This window comes from Stegodyphus dumicola, chromosome 10 (assembly GCF_044657685.1).
Source record: "Stegodyphus dumicola isolate Sdum_Otavi_A_Nest chromosome 10, ASM4465768v1".
NCBI classification, from domain to species: domain Eukaryota; kingdom Metazoa; phylum Arthropoda; class Arachnida; order Araneae; family Eresidae; genus Stegodyphus; species Stegodyphus dumicola.
Window position 1 is genome coordinate 104439600 of NC_140777.1, and position 19218 is coordinate 104458817.

Genomic DNA, 19218 nt, shown 5'->3' on the forward strand with positions numbered 1-19218 from the left:
CATCTGAGTTTATCACAGAGGTAAATTCCTTTTAGCATAAACGGCGTTTTAGTTCAATAATCTTTAATAATCATTCTATTTATAGTGTGACAGTAACAGCCCATCTATTGTCGAAAGTTCCAACTAAAAAATGTCTTGTGGATAAAAAGCATCCTTTTTTGTGATAAGAATTTAAGGGAAAATATACTCTAATAGACCAATTTAGTGATTTTTTTAGGAAAAGTGTGCAAATGTATAGGGCACCTATTAATTATTACGTATAGTATTTTGGGCAACTTTAAATATATAAGACAGTATTTAACTTATTTAATGGTCATGCTATCATTTTGATTTAAATAATTCTTACCGTCTGATTGCATATCGTGTTTTCTTTCACAAATGCTGCATTTTTTATTAACCGAATGTTTACGGCAGTGCATATAACTCTTCGATTGCCATAATTTTACCAGACATATCCGCCTGCCTTATAGGCTTCTGTATCACATTCTGGTAATTCTCACAAGATTTTAAAAGTTTTTATTATTATTATATTACCCTTTAGGTTTTTAAGTGTTAGCAGTAGAATAGATTTAAGGATGCCGGGATTGATTCTCCATTTATCGTTCAACGCTTTGAAGTTTTATTAATTAATTTTGCCATTAGAGTAATTTTAAAAGTTTCATATACTGAAAACAGAGATTATTCTTTCGTGTAATAATTCAAATATTTCCTTAGCAATATATTGGAAATAGGGTTATTGTTTGCCTCTAAATATGAAATCGAAGGGAAGAATAACAGTTATCTCGTTTCAAATAGAGAGCTTAGAAATAATTAATCTGAGATAGATACGTAAACTTATGTGCAAAATTAAGATAATCTGCAAATTATGTCTACTTTTACGAACGGTATTAAACTAAAGATACTAATTATGCGGCCGAAGAATTATACAAATATTTAGAGTCAAAGATGTAAGCTTACACATGCGTGTCTGAGAAGCTATGATTGTGGAGGGAATTTAAGCACACGAGGGGTTTTCGGTGATTTGTGTTCGTACTCCCTCACGATATACTTCGTGTTTCACGCAAGAGACGGATAAATTTCATGAGGTCTTAGGTAAAATGAGTAGCTACGAACGCATCTATGACGTAATAAGATGGAAAATTGTCTGTAGATTGGTGGGAAACCAAACACAAGCGCAGGTGGCTACAAAGCTCAATGTAACACTCAGTGTCTTCTGGAAGCAGTTTCAGGACACTAGATCCATATGAGAAAGCCTGGATAAGGTAGACCAAGATCCACAAAGACGAATGAGTATCCTTATTTGGCACTTTCAGCGTAGCGACACAGGACTGCTTCAGGTTCTTAGCTCTCCCGTTAGTTGTATACTGACACTTGAACCCGAGTTTCACACTCTACAGTTGCCCAAAGGCGTAAGGAAATAGGGCTGTAGGTAAGAAGACCTAATGCTTTATGTCCGCTCGCTGCAGTACACAAGAACGCACGTTTAGCATGGTGAAGACAAGACCAGACTTTAATGGAGTTCATGCTTTTACAGATGAGTCGAGAGTCAGCCTGTACTGATTCTCGGCTTACAATACCTGGAGACACTTGCATACTATCATTCCCTCATCAGGGAAAAGGATCATTACGATTGTTGAGGTGCAATGGTTTGGACAATCCCTATGTTGGACAGCTGCACACCCCTATATGTGTTTGATAAAGTCTCCTTGACTCGCTTGAGATATAAAGAGGCGGTTTGAGAAACCCTGTATTGGACATTGGTCCTGAGTTTCTGTTAATGGGTAATAATTCTAGTCGACATAAAATATATGGTTATTTTACTCGTGACAAATATTATTCTCTTTTCCAAGATGTCTTTAAAATAAAATGATCAGTTTCATCATAATTTATGAAAGACAACCAATTCTTAAACCGTATTTCGGATTCATGAATCGTTCTTGTGTCTGAATAGACATGTAAACTTAATCCGAATTCATTATACGTTTTTGGATTTCTGTATACATTAAAGCAATGACAAGTTGCAAAATGACTCAGATAAACATTGCTAACTCGAAAGGATCGTTTATAAAAACGATTAGTAACATATCAATACTTTAAAGACCACTACACAAAATATGTAGCCACTTAAATGTGTTACACCTTGATCTTATTTTAACTGGTAAATATTTCAGTTATACGCATTCACTACACTACAGTGCAAAACACTTCTCTTCTCTTGAGGTGGAAGGAGATTTAGATCGTTGTATCTGAAAACGTTCAGAAAATACATTTAATATGCACAATTTCTCCCAAATAAGACTTGATCTTTAGTTGCCTAAATCGTCCTAAATGTTTCACCGTTACACTAATTATTGCTCCAATTTTTTTTATTAATCATGGCTACCCAAATACATCAAAACTTTAAATTTTAAATAAAGTCCTAGACGGTTATGAATCTCATGTACACTCAGTCTTAAGTCTCATGTCATAAGAGAGTAAGTAACAAACTTGAGGAGGAAGGAATCGTATGTGATCTAACCAACAGAAAAACGTATCGAATAGAGGATGACGTTACGAATTTTCAAAGCGTCAATGGCTTCGTGACCGACTCTTTTGAAAATCTATAACACCATCCCAGTACCTGATACGTTTTTATTCTCCTATTGCTTGTCTCTCATATCACGCATAATTTCTCCCTCATCAAGTTTGTCGCTTAATGTCTCAGTTGTTACACATGACTATCCATCCTTCCAGTCTTCGCATCTCGCCTGCCTTCTGAGTATTTTAATAATCTTCAAATATCTCTTACATTACTAGAAAGATAGCTCGTGTCTTTCTATACAATTTAATGTATTCTTCTTCTATCTGCTTCCTAGAGAACTTGGATAGAACTAAAATCGAGAGAAGTTCTGTGTACGTTTACATACACTCAATACAAACATTTTGCCTTCAAACACAAAATGTCCAATCATATGTCCTTTAGCATTTTCCTACTAGCAAAGCTTAAGATTAATTTAAGACATATTGCATATCATTAATGTCCTATTAAATAAGCCAAAAGCGTGAATTCTAATGATGTTATATTCATAATTATTCCGAAGCTTATTGAAAAGCACCTCATGGTTTGAATTCGGAAAATAATTTTGAAATGGTACACTTATCGTCATTTTACTTTGATAGGGACTAAAGACTCAGAATGGGAATCAAACTCAGAATCCTCTTTTGATGGTTAACTGTTCTTATTTAATTAGTTACTCAGAGCTTTTAGCTTCCTTTTGATAACATCTGTTTAATCACTAAATTCGAGTAATATGACTTTAACTAATTAATCCAACCAAGATATGATCACTTGTGCATCTCCGAAATTATCTGAGAAATATTTATTGTTGGCTTGTACTAATTAATGCTTAATAAATTGCTTTATAAACTTTAGATACTCTCTTTTTCCTTTCTCGTTCTTAGTAAATAATTTTCCAGGTACATAGTCTAAATGTTAGGTTTCCTGAAATAGCAGTTTAGGTACTTTGAGAAAAACCAACTCCTTACATACATCTTCCGAAACATTCACTTGCATTCCTAAAAATCTAGAAAAAACTCCAGAGTGTTTATTAGTTGTACCTCTGCTGGATATATTGTTTTTTTTAGTACTACTGCGTACCATTCGTATTTGCTTCAGGCGAGAACTGTCACACTTAATCTTCCGCGCTTTCTCTATGAGCTGAAATCTCTTTCCTTAGGTAATACCATTTGTTATTTAAGCAGACAGAGAAGCCACACCGCAAAAAATTGCTGTTACGGAAGGAAAAAAAGTGTTTGGGGAAAAGCTATGGTTGTTTTTCTAGATTAGCTCCGCAAAATCAGTGCATAATTGCATCCATTATCTGCGCGAAGAGCCATTGCGTCATAATTATTTTCTAATACAGTGTGAATTTATTATTTGATTTATTTTTTCTTGGATTACATGTGGTCGAGAAAAACTTAAATGATCTTTGTCAAAAGGTCTCCGCAATCTCGACAGTTCAAGTATAGTTGTCAGATAGGAGTGAATTGTCAGATAGGAAAGGCTTTTAAAAACTATGGGGGAAAAGTATCAATCTGAGTTCGTCATATTTTAGTCTAATATTTCGCAGGATTTATCATTTCAGAAAGGTAAAGCAACGTGAAATACACTCATGCCATTAATTAAGGATAATGCAAAATCAGGCAAAGGAAGATATGAAGCAAAACAAATTTGACTTATTTGTAAAGCTTATGTATTAAACAAAAGGTAAAGATAAAAAAAAAGATGCTATATGTTTGATATTATTTAAAAAATTAGCGATTTATTCTCCCTGGAGCAAATTACAAAAAAAAGGCCTGTTTACAATAAACCAATATTACATGGTTGGTATGATTGCTAATACATTGTATGTCTCCCAAACGATGCAATACAGTCCGCTGAGGCATGCTGAGTATCAAATTATCGATCTGATCTTGGGGGATATTACACCGTTCAAAAAGCAATGCTCTCCGAAGTTCTGGTAGACATGTAGGAGGAGGTCGACGGGCTACAACTCGTCGGCCAAGCATGTCCCACACGTGCTCTACTGGATTCAAGTCCGGTGAGAATATCCTTCGATTGAAGGCATTCGCTTACGATGTTTGCATGGTGAGGACGGGAGTTGTCATCCATAAACACAAACTGTGCGCCCATGGCGCCCCGAAACAAACGTACATGTCGTTCCAGAATGACATCCCGATATATTTGGCTTGTCATGGCTCCAATTTGAACAATTTCTACCCCCAACGAGCACTCCTGCACCACCGTAACGGTGTCGTTCAATGATGTTTTCTTCATGGTAACGGGTACCTGGAGCTCTTCATATGAAAGATTGCAAGCTAAACCTGGACTCGTCGGAAAACATCACACAAGCCCACTGTTGCGGTGTCCACAATGCATGCTCTCTATTCCAGGCTAACCGCAGGCGACAGTGAGTTGCAGTAAGTGGAACGCATCTGACAGATCTACGAGAATATAGACCAATCTGCCCTAAGCGTCTGTACACGGTCTGCCTTGAAATTGTCGTACCAGTGGCTGAAGAGAGCTGACGAGTCTGAGGCTGTGCTCCGCCTGTTTCTTTTGGCAGTAACTGCCAAATACCGGTCCTCATTCCGCGTTGTAACTCTTGGGCGACCTGTGCTGTAACGTCTACTCACATTACCATCATCTTGGAATCGTTGCCAAAGCCTGGAGATGACACTCTGGGCAATTCCAAGTTCGTCTGATACTTCCAGTTGGGTACGCCCACATTCCAGACGGCCGATAATTGCACCACGTAAAAAATCATCCAAATACGTCCTTTGTGTTATAACTATTGGGTTATTGCACTGAAATGCTTATAAAGCGCCTGCGAACAATTTTACTTCTTTGCCTGTTTTCCTTATATATCACTCTCTTACACTCTCGTCATTGTGACGTACCATCGGTGTCATCTGGTTACTTTCTGTAATTTGCATATGATTCTTGAAGATGTGTGTAGTGATTTTACAGGTGATATATTTATTTTAGAGTTCGATTTCCGCGTGACTCCGAATTATCCTTAATTTTTGGACATGAGTGTATAAAAATCATTACAATTGAAAGAAATTTGAATCTGATATTTATCTGTAAACTTCCATTTAATCCTAAAGTAATTTTTCCCCATTAAAATGTAGTTTAATATCTTGTTTCTCCGAACTAACTGGATCGGAGCCCAGTCTGATAATACTGTTTGTTCCCTGTAATGACTTTTTCCCCTCTAAGAAGTGTTATTATCGGTTGATAATAAGGCTTTTTAGAGGGGGGAAAAAACTGTTTATAACATCGCTTCTGGGAATGCTGTAATTAGATATCGTTAAAATGTTAAATATACAATATTTATTTTTATCACAAATATCACTTATAAAATAATAAAGCAACGTCTAATGCATGAACTTTCTAAAATTCATGATTAAAAGTAATAAAACCGTTGCTTAGATGCAGCATCGTTTACTACACACATATATATACAAAACTTAAATGATCTTTGTCAATGTACAAAAATATATACAAAAAATAGATTTTACTGAATAACATGATATTGAACTAGTAAAACATCATTAACAACCAAAGTTCGCTTTGAAAATCCGCTTTCGAAATACTATCAGCAATTTAGTTTATCAAATAATAGAATAAAACAGCAAAATTTCGTTTGCATTGTCCTGCGAAAGTAAATAAACATATTAATTATAATTAATTAAGATTTTTTTTTGAAGTTTCTCATTTTGGTATACTTGTTCTTTCAAGGAATTTGGACAAGAAAAGTTAGCGATATCCCGACGACAATAATTTTCTGAAGTGATCAAGCATGTGATTAAAATACAGGGGCAAAGTATCACATCACTCACATCTACCAAAACAATGCGTAAGAAATCCGCTCGCGTCTCCTACATTTGTAGCAAAAGACTAGCAGAGATTTTAATGTATTTGTGCGTTAGAAAAAGATTACATTCGAGTGCTAACAAGTAACGTAGTAGGATACACATCATCATACCAGTGGTATAAGTATATGACTTCTGTAACTTTATGATAAATATGTTATCCACCTTTCAATCTGTTTTAGATCTTAAAATGAGATTTACGCACGGTCCTGCATGGGCGCTATGACTGTTGTGTGCTGATTCATATATATATAATATTCATTTATGTTTCTAGTAAATTTCATTAAAGCATATCAGGTTTAGAAATGATCGAGCAAACGTGAAATTTTTCTTAATTTTTTACTGTAGTGTACAATATCTTCTTCCTAATTTTAATGGTTCAAGTTAAAACAACACCGTTAGAGACATCACCAATTCTTAATCTTTAAATATATTTACTCCCTTTTTAACTTTGAGTGGAAGACACTACATTACACGCGTTTATTCTTTTTCTTTATTTTTATTCTTTGAGGCAGTTTATTTGGTTTATAGGTATGCTTCTATCATTAGGCTGTTGAAAATTAAAAGGTTGATTGAAATTCTTAGAACCACAATGCAGTTATTGTGGAGTTAAAACTTTATTTTTGAACATGTAAGTTCAAACAAGTATGTTTATAAAGGTTATTTGTCGTAGTATAATAGTTAGAAAATTTATTAAGGTGTCAAAATTAAAATTTTATTTAGAAAACTGGGCTTCTGGTTGAACGGAGTAAAATTCAAGTTTTAACACTAAAAATTTAAAACGATTTTCAAGCTGTTAAACATACACGAAAACTTATTCCCTAAAAACTATTCTCTAAAATGTAAATCCATTGATTTCCATATGATTCTCCCTACCAATTAAACGCAAAAGAAAATTTCTGTTTACAAAGATTATTTAACATAAACATTATTAGACGAGATTTGTGGATATTATAAAACTAAAATGATAGTAAACTAAAATCTAGTTCTTCTTTTCAATGAAACAATAGCGTTTAGAGCTTACTCCTTTTTACATAAAGATTACCATGTGATTACAATAATTATAAGTTTAAATTCACAGGACGTTCCATTTGGATGGGAAAGCTAACCTTCTTAATGCTTAACTGTCCTTAGCCAAGTCTCGATAGCTACTTCAAAACTCCGCAAGAGACTTCTGCAGGCACGGAAGGAATCATGAAACAAGTTGCAACAAGTGAAAACTGACTGTTGGGAAAACTTAAATCATAAGTATTATATGCTTTCAAATAGTTTTCATCATTTTGTAACATTTGAAGTACGTTCTAAATAGCAATAATAATAATATTTTTGGAAATAGGAATTATTTCTGGATTTGAGTTGTTTCTGTTTTATTATTTGAGAAATTTGAGTTAAAGGAAGTATTTACTCCGAACTGAGAATTGACATATTAGGAGGTAACCTATTTTGCATAAAAAATAAATTAATATCATGAATATTATTTGTGAAGTTTCTATAATGAATGGTGACTTGAAAGGTACCCGAAAGCTAGATAAGTTATAGATCTATTACATGTTATCTGATATTTCAACTTACTGAAAATAATTCATTTATTTGAAGGAATTTTAATTTGTTTGATTGGATATAATGTAATTTTTCTAATCGCGCACTGGCAAACGATAAAAGTTTTCGAAATTTGTAAACTTCATTTATGCATTTATCCATAAAAGTTCAAGAATAGCTATTAATGTAATGTTTTCAGTCTCGTATTGGATATACTAATTCACGTTAAACCGCCCGGAGACGAGACGTTAAACAATCAATATTTGTATTATTAAGTATATTCATATGCTGCGTGTTTAGCAAACCTAACTGCATTTCTGGATCACTTCGAAATAAAGGGAGATACGTAAATTATCTAATTGACTAGTGGTTTCCCATTTCAAATACTATGATAACTTGAAAGTTTAAATCATCGAATCAGTACTCAGAATGAATAGTTCTCGAACGAATTATGAATGTAATCTAGTTTCGTTTAATTCTGGAAATCATCCGCGAAGCTGTCGCGTAACCGTTTCCATAGTTTAGACGAAGCTCAACAGAAATCACGTGCGACCGACATTACGAAAACTGGCGACTACCAATGAATGCCTGAAACTCCAGTTTCAATGAAAGACGAAAGCATTTTGCAAATTTATCTGCTAATTGGAGATACTTGAAATTTCGCAGTCTAATCTGGAAACGATTGGCTAAGTAGGATGCAAATAGCAGCTAATGTTCTATTTTGTTCTAAATCCATAACATTCTCAAACTAAAATCATGATTTCCACATTAAATAATTACTTGCTACTTTTTACTAAACGCAACCACTTCAGAAAAAACGCTTATATAAAATGCATGTAACATTTTATGAAGAGGGTATAATGCTAGCAAAAAAAAGTGAACATAATTTCTTTTAAATTATGATAATAAACACTGGAATATTACTTACTAACAATAATGTTAGTCGACATATGACAATTAAAAATTCGTTGAATATTTATAATAGATTTCTATAGAAATTATTTCCAAATACAGAAAGTAACAGGAAAGTTACAATTGAATTTAATAATAGAATATGGCAAAGATAACAGTTTTATCTACACAGTGCATAATCGAAAGCAAAGTCTTTTGCCGCTAAAGACGTTTCCTAAGTGACTAGTCATTTAGTCGTTTTAATTATGCATGAATTGAAGCTAGTACTCGTTCTCAAACAATTCTTTTAAATATTAGGCAGTATTTCTTGTAAATACCCGTGATTGAAATAACTTTTTGTTTTCCATGTTCTTTATAATTACTTTATTGACCAGTTAACATTTCACATTCCAGCACGTATTGTATTGTTACGTTTTTTTATCTTACTTCTGACACCAGTTGTTACGTTATTTTCTTTCTTCACGTTCTTACGGGGTTCGTGTAGATTTCGAGTGAATAACGACGAGACATTATGAAGTATCGAAACACACTTTATTTAGCCAATGTTAATCAGGACAGCTCTAAAAACACTTTTTACAGTCGTCGGAGATCTACTATAAACACGTTGGAACAATCAGTGACACAGCCTTCACACTGTCAGGCAATAAAGGTGGAGACAGCTTCACTGCAAAGCACCCGAGTACAGCTTCCAACTCTGCTTGGTTGTTCTCGGAACTCCACGTACTCTCGAGACTCTACACGGTTCACTCGACGATACAGAAGAGTATAGCTCTCGACTCAGCGCAGTCTATGACGAAACTCGACGATGCACTAATTTGCGGTGCACTAAAATATTCTCTCGATGCACTCGACGACGACCTCGGCGCTAGACTTCGAGACACTCGCTCAATGACTGACTATCAGCTCGCTAGACGAGGCGCACACACTCTTGATGAGCGACACACTCTCCCTCTCGATGAAGCACACTTGCTGACTGCAGACTAGCACGGTTTATATAGCTTTCGGCTTGTGTTCGGGAACATTCTGGACTAAACCGGTAAGAATTCGTTCCAGAAGGTTCACCAACCGTCCATGGTATATCGCCAATTTTGTCGCCAAATGTCGCCAAATGGGCGATTTCTCGCCAAATTATGGTAACCCTAAAAATGTTTTGCGGGGAAGCCATCTCACCGCGCCTTTACATTTCGTAACACTATTATAAAAATTGCTACTTTTCTCGTGTTCCACAAAGCTGTGACCATCTTTTTTGTTATACTCTATGTATTCACTATAAATAATGAACTTCCTTCTTTACTGCGAAAATAAGGTAGGAAATTTTTTAAAATGGTTTTAGTGCTATTTGTGGCAGTGTTTCATAAATATCTATCTCAGAAAAGCCTGCCACTCGCTAAGGTTTTGTAAATACAATATGTAATTTTTGCATGTGGTTTCTAGAGTATAGTATTCGAATATAATGTTTGGACTCTCAGAAATGTTTTTCTTCCAAACTGCTCCTAAATATGCATATGGAATATTCTTATACACCTCCCCTACTCCTCAATAAGTAAATATGCTACTTACATCAAATGTCACCAACGTAATCAAAAGAGTAGATGTTTCCACGCACCAGCCACTTTTATCTTTCAATTTAAATGGCAATTTCTTTGTCAAAAGTCGAAGCTGTTTTTTAGCCTAGTTTTCCCAAAACAAATACCAGTGGTTGAAGAATTTACTTCATACTCTAGGGACGTTATCGACCGGCACATTTATTCCGTAAAGTGTTCTATATTTTCCCTATCTCGATTTTTACGACAGCTTTCCTCAACAGATATTTCACGCTAGAGAACTCTTAAAATGTGTATAATCCTCATTTCTAAAAGCAGAAAAACAAGACAAGAACTTGGTACTAAAGCATTAAACATATACCGTGTTCTAGTACACACATTAAAATCGATTTTGGGAAGAGGAATTTTTTTTCTTTTGTGCGTGTGTGTGCAGTAAATGTTTTTCTGTTTTTCACGGGGGGAATACTTTTCACATTTAGTAGTAGTAGTAGTAGTATTTTTCACATTTAGAAGTAGTGAATATGTTTCACCCTTATCTTGTTTATTTTTAATAATGTATGTTAAATATTATTATAAGGGTTTTAGTACTGAATTTATAACTATTTAACAAATATGATAATACAAACATAATACCACAAATTTAACCATTATTGTTTAAAGTGAGTACAGTATTAGAATTAATGCAGATGTCTGACTGAACCGACCATTTAAGACATCTGGATGAATATTTAGCTTAAGGTATAGCGAATGGCACATTTCAGGTATGAATAAATATTCAATGATGAGGACAATGCCGACTATTCAGTGTCATTAAGAAAACAAGATAATTATTATAGAATCTAAAAGAATTTCTAAAAAAAGACTATTTAATACTATCGGTTTTCTAACGAAACCTCAGGTAGGTCAGTATGAATTCCTTGAAATATTCTTTGACTTTACTTTATCAATCAGATCTAACCTGGTATATGAATAACGCTTTAAAAGTATGGAAGTCATAAAATTTGTGATATACAGATACGAAGTATAGTACAGTCATCTGATTTCGCATATGATGATATATTATGCACTAAATTCTACTATGCATCCAGGATATACTATACACGTTTTTATATTATGAATGCAGAACTACTTGCATCTGATATGGCTCATGCAATGCAGTTACATGCAAATGGTAATGTCTTACAGAAGTATTGGAAATGTCCTCGAATTTTCTTAATGAAGGTCGGAATCCTTGTCACCACATTTTTTTGACATCCTAGAATAAACACGAGATTCGCTATTGAAAACGGAATGAATATTAACAAGGAATATTAATCGAACTACACCACGTGTTCTGCTATCACAAAGATCAAATTCTCTGTATGTACACTAAAAATTATTGCATACTAGACGAAGCCATCTCCTGCTAGGTTAACTAACTATGCAGCCACCATCAAGACAAATATCGGCTAACTTTTCAAAAGGTGCTAAAGCATGATTAGTCAGTGTCAGTTTGCTCAAGACTAATGGCGTGCTCGATAAAATGACCTCAGTATACAATAGTTCATCAGAATTTTATATTAAAAGTGGAGACATATCACACAAGGGTTAGCAGTATCATAAAATGGACTTCATACAGATGTTTGCCTGTTTAAGTTTCCATTTAATAAATTAAGTCGCTTACAGATAGAAGAATGTTATAATGCGATTAAAGCATTATTTCGCAAACAACATCAGATAGGGTCGAGTGAACGACCAAAGACATGTAGAAGTAGTATAAAACTTTTGTGAATAGCTTAAGGACGTCTAAAATAGTTTTAGAACTCTAAAATGCTTTTGTATGGTAAAGGAAGATCTGCGGATAAAATTTTATTAAATGACGATGTCTTTGATTAACATCTCAAAAGAATAATAAATACGATTAATCGAAAGAGTTTTTATTTACTTTGGCTTGAAATCACATGTATTCCGTATAATTAACATTGTGAGATTGAGTCATGGAATCTCTCTCTCGAAAGGAGTGGTAATTTGAGTATCTCTAACATATTAGCAGAGGCATTACCTCTTTAAATCTTCAAATATGCACACAACTTGGACGCAGGACCAATAGAACGCTTGAGTTTACAGGCCAATTCAGGCTCACGTCAGAGAATGATTACTGGTATCCCCTAGATCAAAGAATGTGCAGTGACTCCTATAATATTGAAACACTGATATTATGAGCGATGCTAGAAGACGTTCGAGATAATCATGCATGAAAAGTAAAAAAAAATCATTGAATCTGTTTCAAAAGTCTTTATTTTTGCATTAAATTCATGGACATTGCAAAATCCTTTCTAAAAATATCCGAGTATTATTTAATGCTGCTCGAAAGGATACGGCTTCTTTGGCTGAAAACTCACTAAACGAATCAAAACAAAAATCCTCTGATACCAGGTTGAGTGAGAATAGTGGATATGGTGGAATCACTACTGACTATTGTAATAGCAGAAGTTCCACATTCCTTGCAGCTAACGCTGTTGCAATCTTCAAAGGGCAAATTACGAATCTGATTTTAAATAATTTTTCGAGAACTGTTGAAAAACAAACGCTTGCATATTATTCAAATGCAATGCATTTTGAGGCTACATCTCTGCAATGAAATTTGATCATTTGGGAATCAAAAGATGCAACATTGTTCTTTTCGTATTTCTTTATTTTGTCGTTTCCGTCAAAGAGTTTCATTGAATGCATTTTACCAAATCCTAGCTCGCTGTTTCGGGAGAAAGTAAAATATTATCCTCACACCTTCGTCATAATGCATCTTAAGGCTGGTCAGAATGCATTTTATCCAAGCATGCTTAGAACTGGTACTACTCAAATTATCGAAGTTTTACTTTGATCACTCTACATCACTCTGCACCACAGAAAACAAAGCGTATATAACTATAAGAAATAACGAAATCTCACAGTGTTTGCGAAAATTCGTGTTTTTTCAATTTTTTTTCGCAAACAAATAACAATTTGTAATTACACATTTTAAACATTTTCGTGTTTCTCATGCCACAGATTCACATTTCAGTAATACTGAGTTTAGAAATTATAAAAAATTGACCGAAAATGATAAAAATTCATTATATTCCAAAATCATGAATAAAATGTGCGAACGGAAAATATCTATTTATACAAATTTGTTTCTTTTATTTTCCTTAGCTTCGATATAGGCAACTTTCCAGGGTATGTCGATAGATTTTTTTTAAAGTACATTTTCGGCACAGCCCTTCTGTATATTCATATTTTGTCATCCATAACGATTTCTGAAACGCTTCCATTGAAACATCTTCTAAATATAAATTTTCACTTATCCGCGTGACATTTTTTCTTGTCAATCAGCCATCCACTAAGAGAAACCGATCTTGAACTCAAGGCGCTCATGAAGAATATGTTTAACATTCTCCACGCACATTTCTAGACTGTCCACGACAGTAGGTAGTCTGATAGGCGATCTTCACGGAGCAACATTTTTCTCGAGCGACATTCGCTTATTTTCATAATTCCAGCAGTTAATCTCTGGTTAAAACATAGCACGCCAGCAGCATACGGATGGGATTTACCTTTCAAATAAGATATTACAGTACCCTTTTAAAAACTTAAAGAAAGTTGAGTTCAAAAGTGTTTCCAGTTTAATAACGTGACAATGAACATTATGAAGTATTCACGTCCTTTACAATCCATGTTGTCATCTGGTTAAAAGTGTTTCCGAAAGAGGAAGCTGCGACATGTAACACACTATATTTAAAATGCAAGCTGAAAGAATGTGTTTATATTAAATACTTAACTTTCATAAATTCTGCTTACTTCAAAAACATTTGAATGTTCCGTGTATAAATGCTGACAGTATTCAAAGGGCCATTTTGTTAGGTAAAATTGGTAAAGTCATAGACGCATATATTGGTTTTGGAAAAAATATAAGTAACACACAAACAGATATGAGGTATTTTATGCCGCTTTTTCCTTTCTTCACGTTTCCTTTCTTCTACATGGCGTAAATGGTATCTCGTATCCAACTAGGCAGCTACAATAATGATTAAAACACCTATATAAGTACTATATACCTTATATTATATACTATATACCTTTATTATATTATATACTTATATATCACCTATATAAGTACTTCCTGTCTAAATAATTTTCATGAAAACTGGTATAATTCTCTAAGGAGTTATATTGTTACTATCGATTATTCTTTTCTAAAGTCTAGAACGTCCTCTAGCATTGCAGAAACAATGCTAATTTTTAATAACTGGATTTCCAAACACACCGCGCTTACCACTGGTCTGGTGGGTCAAAATAGCTGAAACCAATAGTTCGACCAGGAATCGAATCGATGAGATATGATGGGTGTCCGTCAAAAATATCGTGGCAAATATATCGCGAACGAAATAAGTTGCTATAAGTTGCATTAATTTTTTCCTCATTTACAATTTTTAAATGCTTAAGTTTCCTTCTTATTTTTCAGTAAAAATAATTAGTTCACTCAAAAATATGAAATATAGAAATAAAAATATCCTTCTTTTCTTCTTGCGCTCCCACATCAATACGCGCATATGCATTTACAACTTTTAAAACCTGAAAAACGCATGTGTGCGATGTTATCTTCATGCGATTAATTGTACATGTTTTATTTTTTACGGCGATTATTTTGAAGACGATGTTTTCGAAGACTGCGAATTTCTGAATCGCTTTATTTTCGACGAAGATAATTTTGTACAACGATATTTTAGAACTACGATGTTTTTTCGTTGCTTTCTTTTCTCCTACGATGTTTTATAGCACGACGCTTTCACCTTGCGTTATTTACTCCAGGATGTTTTCTTTCGCGACGTTTTTGCTGTAACATTTTCGACAGTAACCGATATGAGGACATTCCCAGGCTCAGCTCTTTATGCCAGGTGTAATCTGATACACAAATCAGAATCGTACGCTCGTTTAAAACACATATACCATTTATTTTTACAGAGCAAATACAAATTGAGTAACATATACGATGTGAGTTACTTGGTTTTAGCCTAAGGGCAATAGAATATGGGTTTCACTTAAGAATTGTCTACTGGAATTTACTGGCATTGCAATTGCATCCGCTTGAGGCAGACAGCAGCTAGCATTTTTTATTAATCAATTAACTGACCAAATCCATATTAGCAGCACGATAGAGAAATGGCGATACGTTATATCCCAGTGCTTCATGTATTTAATATTAGCAGCTTATTTCTGCCTGAGTTAAATTTTATAGCTAATAATAATTGTTAAGAATACACACGAAACGTTTTTGCTACACAAAAATTTTCTATTCATTTTACTGTTAATTAAACTCTCCTAATTATTCCTCAATTTATAGAAATATGTACACATCAAATGTTATATAAACTTATAAGGTTTTCATTAATTCATTATAAAACCTTTTGTAATTACTATAACAGCACGATCCTTTAATTTAATTTTTTTTTTTTTTTTGGGTTTAATTTCATGTCACAAACTACGCTCTCATATTGTTCTTGAAAAAAGCAAAGCGAATAATAGGTATAAAGCAAAGCGAATAAAATTTATTGTGAAAAAATTTAAAAAAAAAAACAAATCTGTAATATACTTCTTTCTATCATCAGTGCGTGGTACTGATCAATGTAGGGAAAAGCAAACCAAGAAAACAATTATTTTAGTTATAAACCTTACTTAGATATAAATTTCATTTACTTACAAATTATTAAAAGGAAGTTTAAATTAAAAGTTTTAATATGTTCCAGAATAAAAATTAAAAGTAAAATACTTGCCTTTGATCTTATGCCGATTGTGAAACGAATTTGGGCAATCATAAAAGTCAGAAAGTAAAGAAGAGCTAATGATTATTCAGTTACGAGATGTGAATCGAAAATAAAATTTAGCTTAATGTTGTAATCATTAAATATTAATTATTATATTAATAGCTAATATTTAATTTTGAAACATCAGAGAGCACAAGCAGTAAACTTCTAACTATATAGTAAACTTCTGAAATGATAATATAAACATTATTCTAAAATGTTTTATAATTCCCTAAATATAAATCTTACGTAAAAAATAGCGTCTCGCTTTCAAACAAATGCATTTATTTCCATCAAAAACAAAATCTAACCACGAGTACTATCTTTTTATAAACGTTTGTTGATATCTTTATCAAAGAATGAGAATTTCATTTCCCGTTATGTATCATTATTACGTTATTATGGGAATATGCTAAAATTGTTCCGCCTATTTCATTTTCAGTTGTAATGCATTAGGTCGAAAACTACAAAAACAGCAAATGTGATTTCCACTTGATAGAAACCATCTTAAAGTGAAAAGAAGCATTTCCTACTTTACAGGGAGACCCGATTTAGTTACGGCAATAGCTTTCATATTTTATCCTTTTTTCCGAGGGAGAAGAACTTTGTCTCTTCCTTCTTTCCCGTACATGAACAATATCGAAGTGGTAGCCTAATTTGCTTTGAAAAGAGGAAATGAAATGCCATAGTTTGAATGGCGGTATCATTATGCAACATCTTTCTCCGAGAGATATCCATTTTTGCTATTGAAAAACTTTTCTTCGATTGTTTAAAATATTTATATCAAACAAACGGTTTAGATGACAGCACGCTATGTTAAAAATGATGCACCATATTACTTTCTATCTAAGGAAAATGACAATATTTGGATGTCTACGTCAAACAAATTTATCAAACATTCGAATTTCGATAATTTTGTTTTTAAACGATAATGCGGTAATTTTTACATTTAACTTGAAACATTTCTTTATGATTTACTAGTTCCATAAACTACGCGTTCATTTTCATTTTTAAATTGTTGGAGTTAAATCGTTATCTACGCATGCACTACGTGTAGCATTTACGCTATAAACTAGAATTTCCAGAATTACGGATATGTAAATTCCGTAACAATTAAGTAATTTATGGATTCAAATATCATAATTAGATTTTTTTTCAAAAACACTGCATGTGTGATTGTGAAAAAGTCAGATTATATTATTCACTGTTCAAATATACTATACACTGAATTACAACTATATCCTAATCTAGTTAGTATAGGTACAAAAGTTTTGGTTATTATTTATAAAATTAACTGTATAGTGTAAAATAATTACTTCTAACTGGCAGGTGAAAAAAATAAAAATTGTAATACTCGCATGGTTGTACGCACTCCGAGAGTCAAACAAGTAGATCATCGATTTGTAGTTTACATAAAATTTTCTGGCAAAGTTCAGCAATTTAACAATCACAAATCACAACACGCATTTAAAGAATATTATGAGTTGTAGGTTAATTGAGTGATGTGATTTGGACGACTGATGTTTCAAGTATTATTAAACGATATTGATTCTTTATATGAAAGTATTAATTCTCGCTTAATTTTCGTCGTAAAGTACTCAAGCATAGAATAAAACACGGGAATTACCACAAAGCAACTGGTTAGTACAGACGGTGTTGCCAGTTGTTGAAGCGAATGAAATGACTATATTTACTTAATGAAAGGGGATTTCGCGATTCCATTACTGCTTAAATAATGAAAAGTCCCGTGCTCATTTTAATCCGTCCGAATTGTAGAAATAATCGTCCAAATAAAAATAAAGAGAAATGATTTAAATTTTTAGTTCAGATTACAAGATATCATTAATATTTATTCTTTAGATAAAAGATATCATTCCTATTTTGCCAACCCCAAAAAGTGTCGCCTTCACCTCCTCGTCAAGCTATGCCACTGCGCCATTGCAAAGCCTGAGAGTCGAAGATGGTAGAGATCATCATATACATGGAATATCAGAGGAGTAGTAGCTGTTGTTTCGTATATCCTCGTATCAAAGCCAAGATGTTACTGCTGACGCATAGCGTGTAAGCCCGTTAAATTTCTAAATTTGTCTTCAACTGTGTCTATTCTGCCTTCCATAGCCTCGAATTTGGTTTCTATTATGCAAGTAATTTCTCTTTTCATTTCGTCTTCACCTGCTTCAATCTTTTCTTATACAGCTTTTATATCTGCTTTAACAGACTCCTGAACAACATTCATATCTTCTTTAAAAGTTACTTGGCCAGCTTCCACCTTCCCTGGAACAGCTTTCATTACCTCTTTAATAGATTCTTGGGGCTATTTCATTTCTCCTTGACCAGCATCCTCTCCTTTGATTTTTTTCATCTGTCTTTAAATGTAGCAATGGCTGCCATGAGTTGTCTCAACTGTTCTTCCATCGCTCTTGTGATTGGCATTGAAATCCCACTTCTGACACCAAAAAGTGTTGCTTGAGTACGGGTTCGTAATAAATTGAATGCACAATGTCTATAAAAAGTTAATAAAATTTATTCTTATGTCAAGAAATGAAAAAAATGCTAAACTTTCCTCAGAGATATTCGTACAATATTACAATATCTCACAGTAGTTATATTTTGAACTACTAAAACGTTAAATAGAACACAATTCAGAGCAGAGAAATTTAATCCGATCTCAGCGTGAATTCGCTGAAATCAACAACAAGAGCTAAGTAAGCAACTGCTCTGAGATGTTTCTGTCCGGCTTTTATAAGTTTTTAATCATGCACGAGAACATTCTGGTAAAATCTATTTTCTCCATATTTCTGGATAGAAAACAGTACGATTACGAGATATGTATTTATTAAAATGTTAAATGCGTGTGCTCCTGTATTTTTACTTTTCGGCGTAGCTTTCTCTTTAAAATTCGTCGCGCGCAGCATTGTACGAGGAAATGAAACAATTTAACTACAATTTTACTAAAAATAGCAATCTAAATACAAAAACCTTAACAC

The 19218-nt window shown here is 33.5% G+C and overlaps 1 protein-coding gene and 1 long non-coding RNA gene across 2 annotated transcripts in view; one reads left to right on the plus strand and one right to left on the minus strand.

The window, feature by feature from the left end:
* The window catches only part of LOC118197850 (5-hydroxytryptamine receptor 2C-like), a 1008613-nt gene that overhangs the window by 432341 nt on the left and 557054 nt on the right, over positions 1-19218 (plus strand). The gene's annotated exons all lie outside the window — the stretch shown is intronic.
* Positions 1-19218, minus strand: part of LOC118198877 (uncharacterized) — a 350501-nt gene that overhangs the window by 94933 nt on the left and 236350 nt on the right. The gene's annotated exons all lie outside the window — the stretch shown is intronic.